We start from the raw sequence: 13,444 nt of genomic DNA on the forward strand, positions 1-13,444 counted from the left end.
AAGACCCCAGGAATTCCTGATTCCATTTCTCCTTAAGCAGTGTTTCAGTAATTTCCCAATGTGTGGAACAAACCTAATAGCCTAGTCTTGAGTCTCAGAAGTTGATCCCCCTTGACTCTCTGTTTTCATTCTTTTTTTTTTCCCAGTCCACAGTGCGGATTGAGAAGCATGCTTTGGTTACATGCTTTCTTCTTCCTGGGGGGTGGGGGGGTGGTAGGAATTCTCTGCTTTGTCTCTTGCTTCTTGGTGGGGATGCCTTGGATGTCTGTGAGGAGAAGGCTTTCTGTGCTGCCTATTTGATAGGCACTTTTAAAAAAGCACTGTGGTCTAATAGAGCAGGACAGCAGCTGCAGTGTCCAGAGAGATGCCTGCTTACTACAAAGTAGCAACTCTCTTCTCTTGCCTCAGTTTCCTCATTTCCAATAACAAGAGGACTCTTGTGACTCCAGAAAAATTAGCAAACATTGTAAAATGGCATATGAAAGATGTCAAAGGCAAACAATTTATGAAGTCTCCTGTGTTTATGTGTTGTAGAAGTTTTGTTTTGAATTACCAGTGCAGAATAGAAATACATCTAGCATAAGATTTAATTATTTTTAAAGTTTGAAGAAATACTGAGAAATTGTGACATTTGGCTTAATGATCTTACAGTTCAGATGATTAGGTTATGTCAAAGAACTGGCATTGCGAAAGCCAGACTTAAAACTCTCTCATCAGATCCTTACCTTTTCAAAGTGCTGTGGACATGGTTCAGGTGTAGATCACTACGTAACATTCTATTTCCTTTTCAGTCAATGACTAGGAAACCTTTTTTAAAAATATTTATTTATTTATTTTTGGCTACGTTGGGTCTTCCTTGCTGCACGCGGGCTTTCTCTAGTTGCGGTGAGCGGGGGCTACTCTTCGTTGCGGTGCGCGGGCTTCTCATTGCAGTGGCTTCTCTTGTTGCAGAGCACGGGCTCTAGGCGCGTGGGCTTCAGTAGTTGCAGCACACGGGTTCAGTAGTTGTGGCTCGCGGGCTGTAGAGCACAGGCTTGGTAGTTGTGGCACACGGGCTTAGCTGCTCCGCGGCATGTGGGATCCTCCCGGACCAGAGCTCGAACCCTTGTCTCCTGTATTGGCAGGTGGATTCTTAACCACTGTGCCACCAGGGAAGCTCTAGGAAACTTTATTACCTGTCACACAGACTGGTTTAACAGGTCTGGGGCTAGTGGTTTTTTTTCTTAAAAAAAATTTTTATTTTTGATAGCTAATATCCTAAAAGTCTTGGTTGAAAAAAGAAGTAAATTAAAATAAAAATTATTGGAATAATGCATTGGAATTTAGTATTTCTAGTTGAAGGAGTCTTTTTGCAATTCAGAAAAAGGTTTTTATATCATTATCTAACATGTTCTTAAAGATTAATAATCATAGCAGATACGCATCAAGTGTCTTTCCAAGCCCTTAAAACAATAAAATTGTGAAGAAGTAAATGAACACCAAACACTCACTGGCCAAAAAAAATTTAACTATTGAGGTGAGTAACATTTTTAAAGGAAGCCTTCATTGATCTTCCACTTTAACAGATTATTGCTTAACTCGTTTTTTGTTTGTCTCACTAATTTTAAAATTTAGTGAGTATTCACTACTTTACTTGGATCTAATGGACTATGTGAGATGATATTAAATAGAGGAAACTATGACAAGTAGTGTCATAAGGCCACTTCACTTACACAAAGAGTATGAATCTGATTGATAGGGCATAGGTTTTTATGAGTTCAACAAGTCAGTCTTACTGTGTATGCTCTAATGATACCCAGTTCTCTTACCAACTTGTTATGTACTCACGCTACCATAAAGCCATTTAGCCTCTAGTCTCAGGATGTTTAAGGAAGCAAGTGAAAAGAGACTTCAACAACAAGGGATGTTAATTCCTTACCCAAAGGTTGGTGGTCCCAATTGGTTCGGCCTTCCAATGATGTTATTTGGGACTTAGGCCAATTCCATCCTTTCAGCATGCTGCACTCACCCTCCTTTATATAAGGAACCACAGTAGTGTTTACCATCACATGACATCAAGAATTGAAATTGCATGGCAGAGTGGTCATCCCAGACAGAATAAGCTTGTATAATGATTTTCATTTTTGGAAATGGTAACATGAAGTTGAAAATTCTGAATGAATTCATGGAGTTAAGTTTAAAAAGCAGACTCAGTCTTAGAGAATTTTTTTCAGGAAGTATAAGGTTTCATTTATGAATATTTAGCTATCTCCTATGGTAGAAATAGAGAGTACACTCACTAATGGAGTTCCTAAAAATTACCCTCTGTTTTTGTAGACTGCTCAAATCTGTCCTTAAGTCATATAAGTTGGCACACATGTATATGTATGCATTTATACACATGCCAAGTTGGGGGGTTAGTAGGTTGATAGGAGCTTGATTAGTTTTTAAGTTTACTAGGTGTTATATCAGTAAATTGGCACCAAGAGGACAGATAGCTGGGTTGTTTGTGTTTTGTGCTTCAGCATTTAGTAGTATTCCTGGGCCTGACAAGGCAAGCTGTTTAATTTCCCTTTGATTCCATTTTATAAAAATCCAAGTACTGAAGAGAACTTTTAGTTTTTGAATGTACCTTAGGATTTTTCTAGTCCAGCTTTACACTTAATATGAAAATATTTTATCTGATACTCCTGTTGAAAACTTCCAGCTGTTCATTGAGGAGATGACAGAGTCAGTTACACAGTAACACATATTAATAAATGAGTGAATGACGTGCCAGTTGTCTACTTAAATGCTCAGGCAGATATGAGATAAGGAGTCAGAGTAGCAAGAAACTAATGGGTAAAGCTTTTTATTAAACTTATTTAAAATCTTTAGTTATGCTAATACATAATAATATGTTCACATAGTTCAAAATTTTAAATGTACAAAAGCGTATACAGTGACAGGCTCTGTCCTAACTTTGTCTTGCAGCCACTCAGTTCCCCTTACCAGAGTCAAGCAGTGTTATTTATTTCTTATTATAATTTCTTAATAGTAATTATCAGACATGTTAATTTAAATTTAAAGTTAATTATTTCTTAATAATTACCAAAGATTTTATTCCTATTCAAACAGATGCTCATGTATTCTCTTCCCACTCTGCCAACTTTTTAATACAAATTATAAATACTTTACACACCATTCTTCATCTTTGGTTTCTTCACTTAACATTATAGGATGAACTGTTTACATTTTTATTTTCATCAAAGTGATATGTGTACATAGTTTAAAAGTCATATTGGGACTTCCCTGGTGGTACAGTGGTTAAGAGTGCCTGCCAATTCAGGGGACACGGGTTTGAGCCCTGGTCCGGGAAGATCCCACATGCCGCGGAGCAACTAAGCCCGTGCGCCACAACTGCTGAGCCTGCGCTCTAGAGCCCGTGAGCCACAGCTACTGAGCCCACATGCCACAACTACTGAAGCCCTCGCACCTAGAGCCCGTGCTCTGCAACAAGAGAAGCCACTGCAATGAGAAGCCTGCGCACCGCAACGAAGAGTAGCCCCCACTCGCCGCAACTAGAGAAAGCCCGCGGGCAGCAACAAAGAACCAACACAGCCAAAAATAAATAAATAAATAAATTTATTAAAAAAATAAAAAAATAAAAGTCATATTGTTCCACAAAGTTTGTTACAATAAAACAGCAGTCCTTAGCCCCTTCCCACTTTCATTTATTTTAGCTGATATATTTCTTACACCCCTTTGTCTGTAAATTAAAAAACTGGTCTTCCTACATCTTGGTTTTTCATTTTTAGGTATTACCTACTGGATTCCTACTGTGGAAGATGAGGATTTGGTTCTCTTTCCTCTCCTTACCCTCACTGTTCACCTTTGCCTTTCCCATCTCCCACCATCAACTACCCAGTCAAGTTATGTTGTAACTTTTGTTCTATCAATATTCAGTCTTTACAGTATTATGAATGTGTAACTGCTATACACAATTTGGTTGCATAAAATCCCATTTCTTTCCTGTACAACTCTTTCCTTGGAGTTAATAATGGTCTTGATTTTTTTTTGCTTAGTTTTCTCTGTACCGATCTGTCATTTATTCAGCCTTACTCTTCATCATTTTCTAAATCTCTGAGAATGTTGAGATGATCAGCTATTCTATTAATTTTTATCGTCTGTAAAATCTCTCTTAGAGTCTTCTGACTGGCTCCAACCTATAAATTGTCTGCCTTCTACTTCTAGTACAGAGCTGTTGTCCTGGCGTACTCTTCACTGTCATTCTGGGGGTTCTCTTTATTTCTACTCTGCTATGGAGAAATTATTTCCCATGTTTTCCCCATTATTGGTTTATTCCCTCATTTTGGTGGAGAATGTTCTCCAGTGGCATTCAGAGAAAGAGTGCATGGGAGGTAAATATTTTTCCACTTACCATTATAGATTCTCCAAATTTAACGTTCATATAATATCTAATATATAGTCATACAGTATCTAATATATATATATTTTTTTTAAGTTTCCGCACTTGACCCAGTTAATGTCCTTTATAACTGTGTATGTTTTTGTTTTTGTTTTTGTTTTTGGCCACGCTGTGCAGCTTGCAGGATCTTAGTTCCCCGATCAGGGATTGAACTCGGCAGTGAAAGTGCTGAGTCCTAACCACTGGACTGAGAGGGAATTCCCTGTAACTGTGTATGTTTTAATTAATGATCCAGTCAAGAATCATTTATTACACTTGGTTCTCAAGTGTATTTAGTCTCCTTAATGTAGAACAGTCACCCTACTCTTTTTTTGTCTTTCATAGCATTTATCTTTCATTGACATTTTTAAAGAGTCCAAGTCAGTTGTCTTGTAAAAGTTCCTATAAGCTGGGTTTGTTTGACAATTTCGTCGTTATTAGATTGAAGTTAACCATCTTTGTCAAAACTACTACATTCGTAGTATCGTATACTTCTAACTGCATCACACCAAGAAGCACCTAATGTCCATTTGTCCTGTTATTGGTGAAGTTTAGTTTGAACACCTAGTTATGATGGTGCCCACCATATTTCTTCATTGTAAAAATCCCTGTTCCCTTTTGTAATTAATATGTAATCTGTGAGGTGACTTTCCAATTTTTTTTGTTGTGGTAAAATATATATAACAAAATTTACCATCTTTTTAAAAAAAAATTTATTTATTTGTTTTTGGCTGAGTTGGGTCTTCGTTGCTGTGCGCGGGCTTTCTGTAGTTGCGGCGAGTGGGGGCTACTCCTGCATGCGGTGCGTGGGCTTCTCACTGCAGTGGCTTCTCTTGTTGCGGAGCACGGGCTCTAGGCACGCAGCCTTCAGTAGTTATGGCTCGCGGGCTCTAGGGTGCAGGCTCAGTAGTTGTGGTGCACGAGCTTAGTTGCTCCATGGCATGTGGGATCTTCTCGGACCAGGGCTCGAACCCATGTCCCCTGAATTGGCAGGTGGATTCTTAACCACTGCGCCACCAGGGAAGCCCGAGGGGGGGCTACTCTTCATTGCTGTGAGCGGGATTCTCATTATGGTGGCTTCTCTTGTTGGGATCACTGCCATCTATCTCCAGAACTTTTTTCACCTTGTAAAACTGAACCTCTATACCCTTTAAACAATAACTCATTTTCCCTTCCCTCAGCCCCCATCAACCACCATTCTACTTTCGGTCTATGATTTTGACTACTCTAAGTACCTCATATAAGTGGAGTCATACAGTATTTGTCTTTTTGTGACTGACTTATTTCATCCTCAAGGTTTATTCACTTTGTAGCATATTGCTTTTTAAGGTTGAATAATATTGTATGTATATATCATATATTGCTTATCCATTCATCCATCAATGCACACTTGGAGTTTTTTCCAAGTTTTAGCTATTCTGAATAATGCTGTTATGAACATGGGTGTACAAATATCTCTTTGAGATCCTGCATTCAGTTCTTTTGGGTATATACCCAGAAGTGGAATTGCTGGATCATATGACAATTCTATTTTTAATTTTTTGAGGAACCACCATACTGTTTTCCACAGTAGCTGTACCAGTTTACATTCCCGCTAACAGCACCTGAAGAGTTCTAACTTCTCCACATCCTTACCAACACTTGTTTTCTGTGTTTTTGATAGTAGTCATCCTAATTACTGTGGAGTGGCTTCTCATTTTAGTTCTGATTTGTATTTTCCTAATGATAAGTAGTTTGAGGATATTGATGTTGTGCTTATTGGCCATTCGTATGTCTTCTTTGGAGAGAAGTCTCTTCAAGTTCTTTGCCCATTTTTGAATTGGGTTTATGGGTTTTTTTTAATGTTTATTTATTTGTTTCTTTATTTTTGGCTGTGTTGGGTCTTAGTTGCGGCACACGGGATCTTTTTTTTTTGTTGCAGCATGTGGGCTCTTCATTGTGGTGCGCAAGCTTCTCTCTAGTTGTGGAGCACACGGGCTTGGTAGTTGCGGTGCGCGGGCTTAGTTGCCTCGCGGCATGTGGGATCTTCCCGTCCCAGGGCTCGAACCCGTGTCCCCTGCATTGGCAGGCGTATTCTAAACCACTGCGCCACCAGGGAAGCCCTTGTTGACTGTTTTTATCATGAAAGTGTGTTGAATTTTATCAAATGCTTTTTCTGTATTAATTGAGATGATCATATGGGTGTTTTTTCCCTTCATTCTGATAATGTGGTGTATTACATTGATTGATTTATGTATCTTGAATCATCTTTTCATTCTAGGAATCCAGTGGAATCCTTGCATCCCAGTTGTTCATGGTGTATAAGACTTTTAATATGCTGAATTCTGTTTGCTAGTTTTTTGTTGAGGATGTTAATAAGGAATATTAGTCTTTAGCTTTCCTTTCTTATAATGTCTTTGTCTTTGGTATCAGAATAACTGTGGCCTCATAGAATGAATTAGGAAGTGTTCTCTTCAATTTTTTGGAAAAGTTTGAGAAGAATTGATACTAGTTCTTCTTTAATTGTTTGGTAGAATTCACCAGGGAAGCCATCAGATCCAGGGCTTTTCTTTATTGGGAGATTTTTGATTACTGTTCTCCTTACCAGTTATAGGCCTATTCAGGTTTTCTATGTCTTTGTGATTTAGTTTTGGTATGTTTTTGTTTCTAGGACTTTATCCATTTCATCTAGGTTATCCAATTTGTTGGCATACAGTTTTTCATAGTACTCTCTTACAATCCTTTTCCTTTCTGTAGAATAAGTAGTGATGTGCCCACTTTCATTTCTGATTTTAGTAATTTGAGTCTTCTGTCTTTTTTTAATAGTCTGTCTAGTAAAGGATGTCAATTTTGTTGATCATTTCAAAGAAACAACTTTTGGTTTCATTGATGTTTTTCTCTATTGTTTTTCTATTTTCTATTCCATTTCTCTCTGCTCTAGTCTTTATTGTTTCCTTCCTTCTGGTAGCTTTGGATTTAGTTTGCTCTTCTTTTTCTTGTTCCTTAAGTTTTAAAGTTATGTTTTTGATTTGAAATCTTTCTTTTTTTCTTTTTTCTTTTTTTTGACCACGCCATGTGGCTTGCAGGATCTTAGTTCCCTGACTAGGGATTGAACCCAGGCCGTGGAAAGTGCCGAGTCCTAACCATTGGGCTGCCAGGGAGCGCCCTCTTGTTTTTCAATGGAAATGTTTATAACTGTAATGTTCCCCCTTATTTCTACTTTCACTGCATCCCATGAGTTTTGATGTGGTTTGTTTTCATTTGTCATTAAGTATTTTCTAATTTTCCTTGTGATTTCTTGTTTGATCCATTGGTTGTTTAAAAGAGTGTTGTTTAATTTCCACAGTTTCTTCCAGTTTTCCTTCCGTTGTTGATTTTTAATTTCATCCTGTTGCGGACAGGAAGGTACTTTGTATGACATCTATCTTTTTAAACCTATTGAGACAATTTGTGGCCTAATGTCTGCTGTCTTGGAAAATATCCCATGTGCACTTGAGAAGAATGTGTATGATATTGTTGTTGGGTGGCGTGTTCTGTGTATGTCTGCTGGATCTAGTTGCTCTATTGTGTTGTTTAAATCCTTTATTTCCTTGATTATCTCTGTCTGATTGTTCTATCCATTATTATGAGTGGGTTATTGACGTTTCCAACTGTTATTGTGGAACTGTCTATTTCTCCCTTCAATTCTGTCAGCTTTTGCTTCATATACTTTGATGGTCATTAGGTGTATAAATGTTTATAATTATCTCTTGTATTAAACCTTTTATTTTTTTTTGTATTTTTGTTTTGTTTTGTTTTGTTTTTTTTGGTGTTTAGTTGTGTTTTTATAGTGAGATGTTTAAATTCCTTTCTCATTTCCTTTTGTATATTTTCTATAGATATTTTCTTAGTGGTTACCATGGTTATTATGTTTAACATGCTAAAGTTATAACACCGTAATTTGAATTTATACTAGCTTAACTTCAATAACATACCAAAACTCTGCTCCTTTACAGGTCCGTCCTTACCTCTTTTGGTCGCTGATGTCACAAAATTACACCTTAATACATTGTGTGCCCCAAAGCATACACTAATAATTATTTTAAATGCATTAGTCTCTTAAATTATGTGAAAACAAGATTTGGAGTTACAAACCAACGTTACAATAATACTAGTTTTTAGATTAACAATTGTTTCTTTTCTTTAAATGTATTAGTCTCTTAGATCTTGTAGAAAACAAAAAATAAGTTATAAATCATTTTTACAATAATGCTAGTTTTTGTAATTACCCATATATTTACCATTATTGAAATCTTTACTTCTCTGTATGGGTTCGAGTTACTGTCTGTGTCCTTTCATTTCACCTTGAAAGGACTCCCTTGAGCATTACTTGCAGGGGAGGTCTAGTGGTAATGTACTCTCTCAGTTTTTGTTTATCTGGGAATGTATTAATTTCTCCCTCTCTTTTGAAGGACAGCTTTGCTGGATATAGGATTCTTGGTTGATAGCTTTTTATTTTAGCTCTTTGACTGTATTGGCCCACTGCCTTCTGGCCTCCAAAGTTTCTGATGAGAAATCTGCTTATAATCTTATTGAGGCTTTCTTGTATGTGATGAGTCATTTTTCTCTTGCTGCTTTCAAGATTCTCTCCTTGTCTTTTGACATTTAAAAGTTTGATTATAAAGTATGTCTATGTTGGTCACTTTGAGTTTGTCTCACTTGGAGTTTGTTAAGCTTCTTTTATGTTTATATTCATGTATTTCATCAAATTTGGGAAGTTTTCAGCCATTATTTCTTCAAATATGTTCTCTGTTATTTTCTCACTTCTCCTTCTGAGAGCTCACAATACATATTTTGGTCTTCTTGATGGTGTCCCACAGCTCCCTTAGTCTCTGTTCACTTTTCTTCAATCTGTTTTCTTTCTGTTCTCAGACTTGATAATTTACATGTTCTGTCTTAAAGTTTGCAGATTCTTTCTTCTGCTTGCTCAAGTTTGCCTTTAAGTCCCCTAGTGAATTTTTCATTTCAGTTATTGTACTTTTCAGCTCCAGAATTTCTTTTTGGTTTCTTTTTAGGTTTTCTATTTCTTTATTCATATTTCCATTTTATTTAGACACTGTTTTCTTGACTTTCTCCCATCTTCCTTTAGTTCTTTGAGTATCTTTTAAACAGTTGTTTTAACATATTTGTCTAGAATATCTGCCGTCTGGTATTTTTTAGGAACAGTTTCTGTTGGTTTAAGTTTTTTGTTTCTTTTATTGAAATGGCCATACTTTCCTCTTGCTTTGTTTGCCTTGTGATCTTTTGTTGAAAACTGGACATTTGATTCTAATAATGTGGTAACTCTGGAAATCAGTTTCTCTTTCTTCCCAGAATTTGATGCTTTCTTATTGTGATTTTTGTTTTTTTGACTGTTGTAGGCTGTCTCTGTGCTGAAGGTAAACCTGAGGTATAAACTTTAGGTCTCTTCAAGTCTTTTCCTGAGTCTTCCTCTGGGCATGTTCAGTCACTTTCTAATTTTTCCCTGTATATGCAGTAGTTTTTGAATGTACTAGTGTTTAGTGTCTGGCTCCCAAATGGGGGGAAAAAGGAAAATGAAGGGGGCATAAAAAGGCACTGGTTCTTTAAGTCCCCCAGAAGTCACTTCAGCTAGAGGGGGAGGGACTAGCAACAATGAGAGGAGGTGTAACAATTGTGGCTGTCTGCCTCTTTGTCTCCACCTATGTGATCAGAAACAGCAATCAGTGATCAGAGCACAGATCCCCAGTGTTTGGAAGACAGGGTTGTTTTTGCCCACCTTGGCTCCCACAACCTGCATGTGTGTTGCTCCAGGAACATGTGCACAGTTGGGTGATAACTGCCATGTAACTGAGGGTGGTGGATGGATAGCTGCTGCTATACTAAGAAATGCAATTGACCATAATTAACTACAATTAACCTCCAAAGTCTGCCCCTGGAAGTTGCAAGCTTTCAATAGATTCCAGTATTCCAAAATAGTTACATCAGACAGATTCTGCCAGTGCAATTGTTGTCCAGGTGGGGAGACAGAGTCCTAGTACTTCCTACTCTACCATCTTCCCAGAATCCTCTTCTGTAAGGTGATTTTTTTAAGACCACAGGAATATCCTGTTTTTGAATAATCTCTTACCCAGTGGTTTTAACATACATTTATGATTCTTGGCTGTATCAATTATTGCACTGCTGTTTGTAAAATGAAATATATTTTCTAATTGCTTCATTCTAGGAGGCAATTATTTTGAGATTTTGCTGTCTAAAACTGTCTTTATCCTCACAGTTGTTGAAACATTGATTGGATCTAGAATTTCAGGTTCGAAATAATTTTCCTTCAGAATTTTGAAGGCATTGTTTCACTACCTTCAGGCTTCCACTGTTTTTGTTGGTAAGTCTGAAGGGCATTCTGATTCTTGCTCCTTTGTACGTGGCCTTTCTTTCCTCTCTGGAGGCTTATAGGATCTTCTCTTTGTCTTCAGTTTTTAAAATTTCAGTTATGTCCCTTGGTGTCTGTTTTTGTTTGTTGTAGTAGGCCTTTGATGGACCTTCTTAATCTGACCATTATGCATTTCAGTTTTAGGAAGTTTATTGAATTATTACATCAGTTAAAGGCTTTCCACTGTTTTGTTCTGTTCTTGCTTTTGGGAGCGCCTCTTCTTCATATGTTGGACCTTCTGAATAAGTTCTCTAATACTCTTATCTTTTCTCCCTTATTATTCATCCTTTTCTCTCTTTTTTTCCCCCTCTTTTTCTTGATGAGTCTGGCTAAAGGTTTATCAATTTTGTTTATCTTCTCAAAGAACCCGCTTTTAGTTTTATTGATCTTTGCATTGTTTTCTTTGTTTCTATTTCATTTATTTATACTCTGATCTTTATGATTTCTTTCCTTCTACTAACTTCGGGTTTTGTTTGTTCTTTCTCTAGTTCTTTAGGTGTAAGGTTAGATCGTTTATTTGAGAGTTTTCTTGTTTCTTGAGGTAGGATTGTATTGCTATAAACTTCCCTCTTAGAACTGCTTTTGCTGCAAGGCATAGGTTTTGGAGTGTCGTGTTTTCATTGTAATTTGTCTCTAAGTATTTTTTGATTTCCTCAGTGATCTCTTGGTTATTTAGTAATGTATTGTTTAGCCTCCATGTGTTTGTGGTTTTTACGTTTTTTTCCCTGTAACTGATTTCTAATCTCATAGCATTGTGGTCGGAAAAAATGCTTGATATAGTTTCAATTTTCTTAAATTTACTGAGGCTTGTTTTGTGACCCAAGATGAGATCTATCCTGGAAAACGTTCTGTGTGCACTTGAGAAGGAAGTGTAATCTGCTGTTTTTGGATGGAATGTCCTATAAATATCAATTAAATCTATCTGGTCTATTGTGTCATTTAAAGCTTGTGTTTCCTATTAATTTTCTGTCTGGATGATCTGTCCATCGGTGTAAGTGAGATGTTAAAGTCCCCCACTATTTTTGTGTTACTGTCGATTTCCTCTTTTATAGCTGTTACCATTTGTCTTATGTATTGAGGTGCTCCTATGTTGGGTGCATATATATTTATAATTGTTATATCTTCTTCTTGGATTGATCCCTTGATCATTATATAGTATCCTTCCTTGTGTCTTGTAACACTCTTTATTTTAAAATCTATTTTATCTGATATGAGTATTGCTACTCCAGCTTTCTTTTGATTTCCATTTGCATGGAATATCTTTTTCCATCCCCTCACTTTCAGCCTGTATGTGTCCCTAGGTCTGAAGTGGGTCTCTTGTAGACAGCATATATATGGGTCTTGTTTTTGTATCCATTCAGCAAGCCTGTGTCTTTTGGTTGGAGCATTTAATCCATTCACATTTAAGGTAATTATTGATACGTATGTTCCTATGACCATTTTCTTAATTGTTTTGGGTTTGTTTTTGTAGGTCTTTTCCTTCTCTTGTGTTTCCCACTTAGAGAAGTTCCTTTAGCATTTGTTGTAGAGCTGGTTTGGTGGTGCTGAATTCTCTTAGCTTTTGCTTGTCTGTAAAGCTTTTGATTTCTCCATCGAATCTGAATGAGATCCTTGCTGGGTAGAGTAATCTTGGTTGTACATTCTTCCCTTTCATCACTTTAAATATATCTTGCCACGCCCTTCTGGCTTGTAGAGTTTCTGCTGAGAAATCAGCTGTTAACCGTATGGGAGTTCCCTTGTATGTTATTTGTCCTTTTTCCCTTGTTGCTTTTAATAATTTTTCTTTGTCTTTAATTTTTGTCAATTTGATTACTATGTGTCTCGGTGTGTTTCTCCTTCAGTTTATCCTGCCTGGGACTCTCTGCGCTTCCTGGACTTGGGTGGCTGTTTCCTTTCCCACGTTAGGGAAGTTTTCGACTATAATCTCTTCAAATATTTTCTCGGGTCCTTTCTCTCTCTCTTCTCCTTCTGGGACCCCTATCATGCGAATGTTGTTGCATTTAAAGTTGTCCCAGAGGTCTCTTAGGCTGTCTTCGTTTCTTTTCTTTTTTTTTTCTTTATTCTGTTCTGTGGCAGTGAATTCCACCATTCTGTCTTCCAGGTCACTTATCCGTTCTTCTGCCTCAGTTATTCTGCTATTGATTCCTTCTAGTGTATTTTTCATTTCAGTTATTGTATTGTTTATCTTTTTGTTTGTTTTTTAATTCTTCTAGTTGTTTGTTCTTTAAATCTTCTAGGTCTTTGTTGCAAACATTTCTTGCGTCTTCTTGATCTTTGCCTCCATTCTTTTTCCAAGGTCCTGGATCATCTTCACTATCATTATTCTGAATTCTTTTTCTGGAAGGTTGCCTATCTCCACTTCATTTAGTTGTTTTTCTGGGGTTTTATCTTGTTCCTTCATCTGGTACATAGTCCTCTGCCTTTTCATTTTGTCTGTCTTTCTGTGAATGTGGTTTTCGTTCCACCGGCTGCAGGATTGTAGTTCTTCTTGCTTCTGCTCTCTGCCCTCTGGTGGATGAGGCTATTTCCATCCTTTTGTCTTTTTATTCTGATTTATGAAAGATTTTTCTTAACTTTATCTTCTAACTCTGTTTTGAGTGTTTTCATTGCTG

General features: G+C 37.1%; 1 protein-coding gene across 2 annotated transcripts in view; it reads left to right on the forward strand.

Annotated features, from left to right (window-relative positions):
• Positions 1 to 13,444, forward strand: part of ACACA (acetyl-CoA carboxylase alpha) — a 231,396-nt gene that overhangs the window by 1,079 nt on the left and 216,873 nt on the right. The window lies entirely within an intron of this gene.

The sequence above is a fragment of the Eubalaena glacialis genome, chromosome 19 (assembly GCF_028564815.1).
Source record: "Eubalaena glacialis isolate mEubGla1 chromosome 19, mEubGla1.1.hap2.+ XY, whole genome shotgun sequence".
Classification (NCBI taxonomy): Eukaryota; Metazoa; Chordata; class Mammalia; order Artiodactyla; family Balaenidae; genus Eubalaena; species Eubalaena glacialis.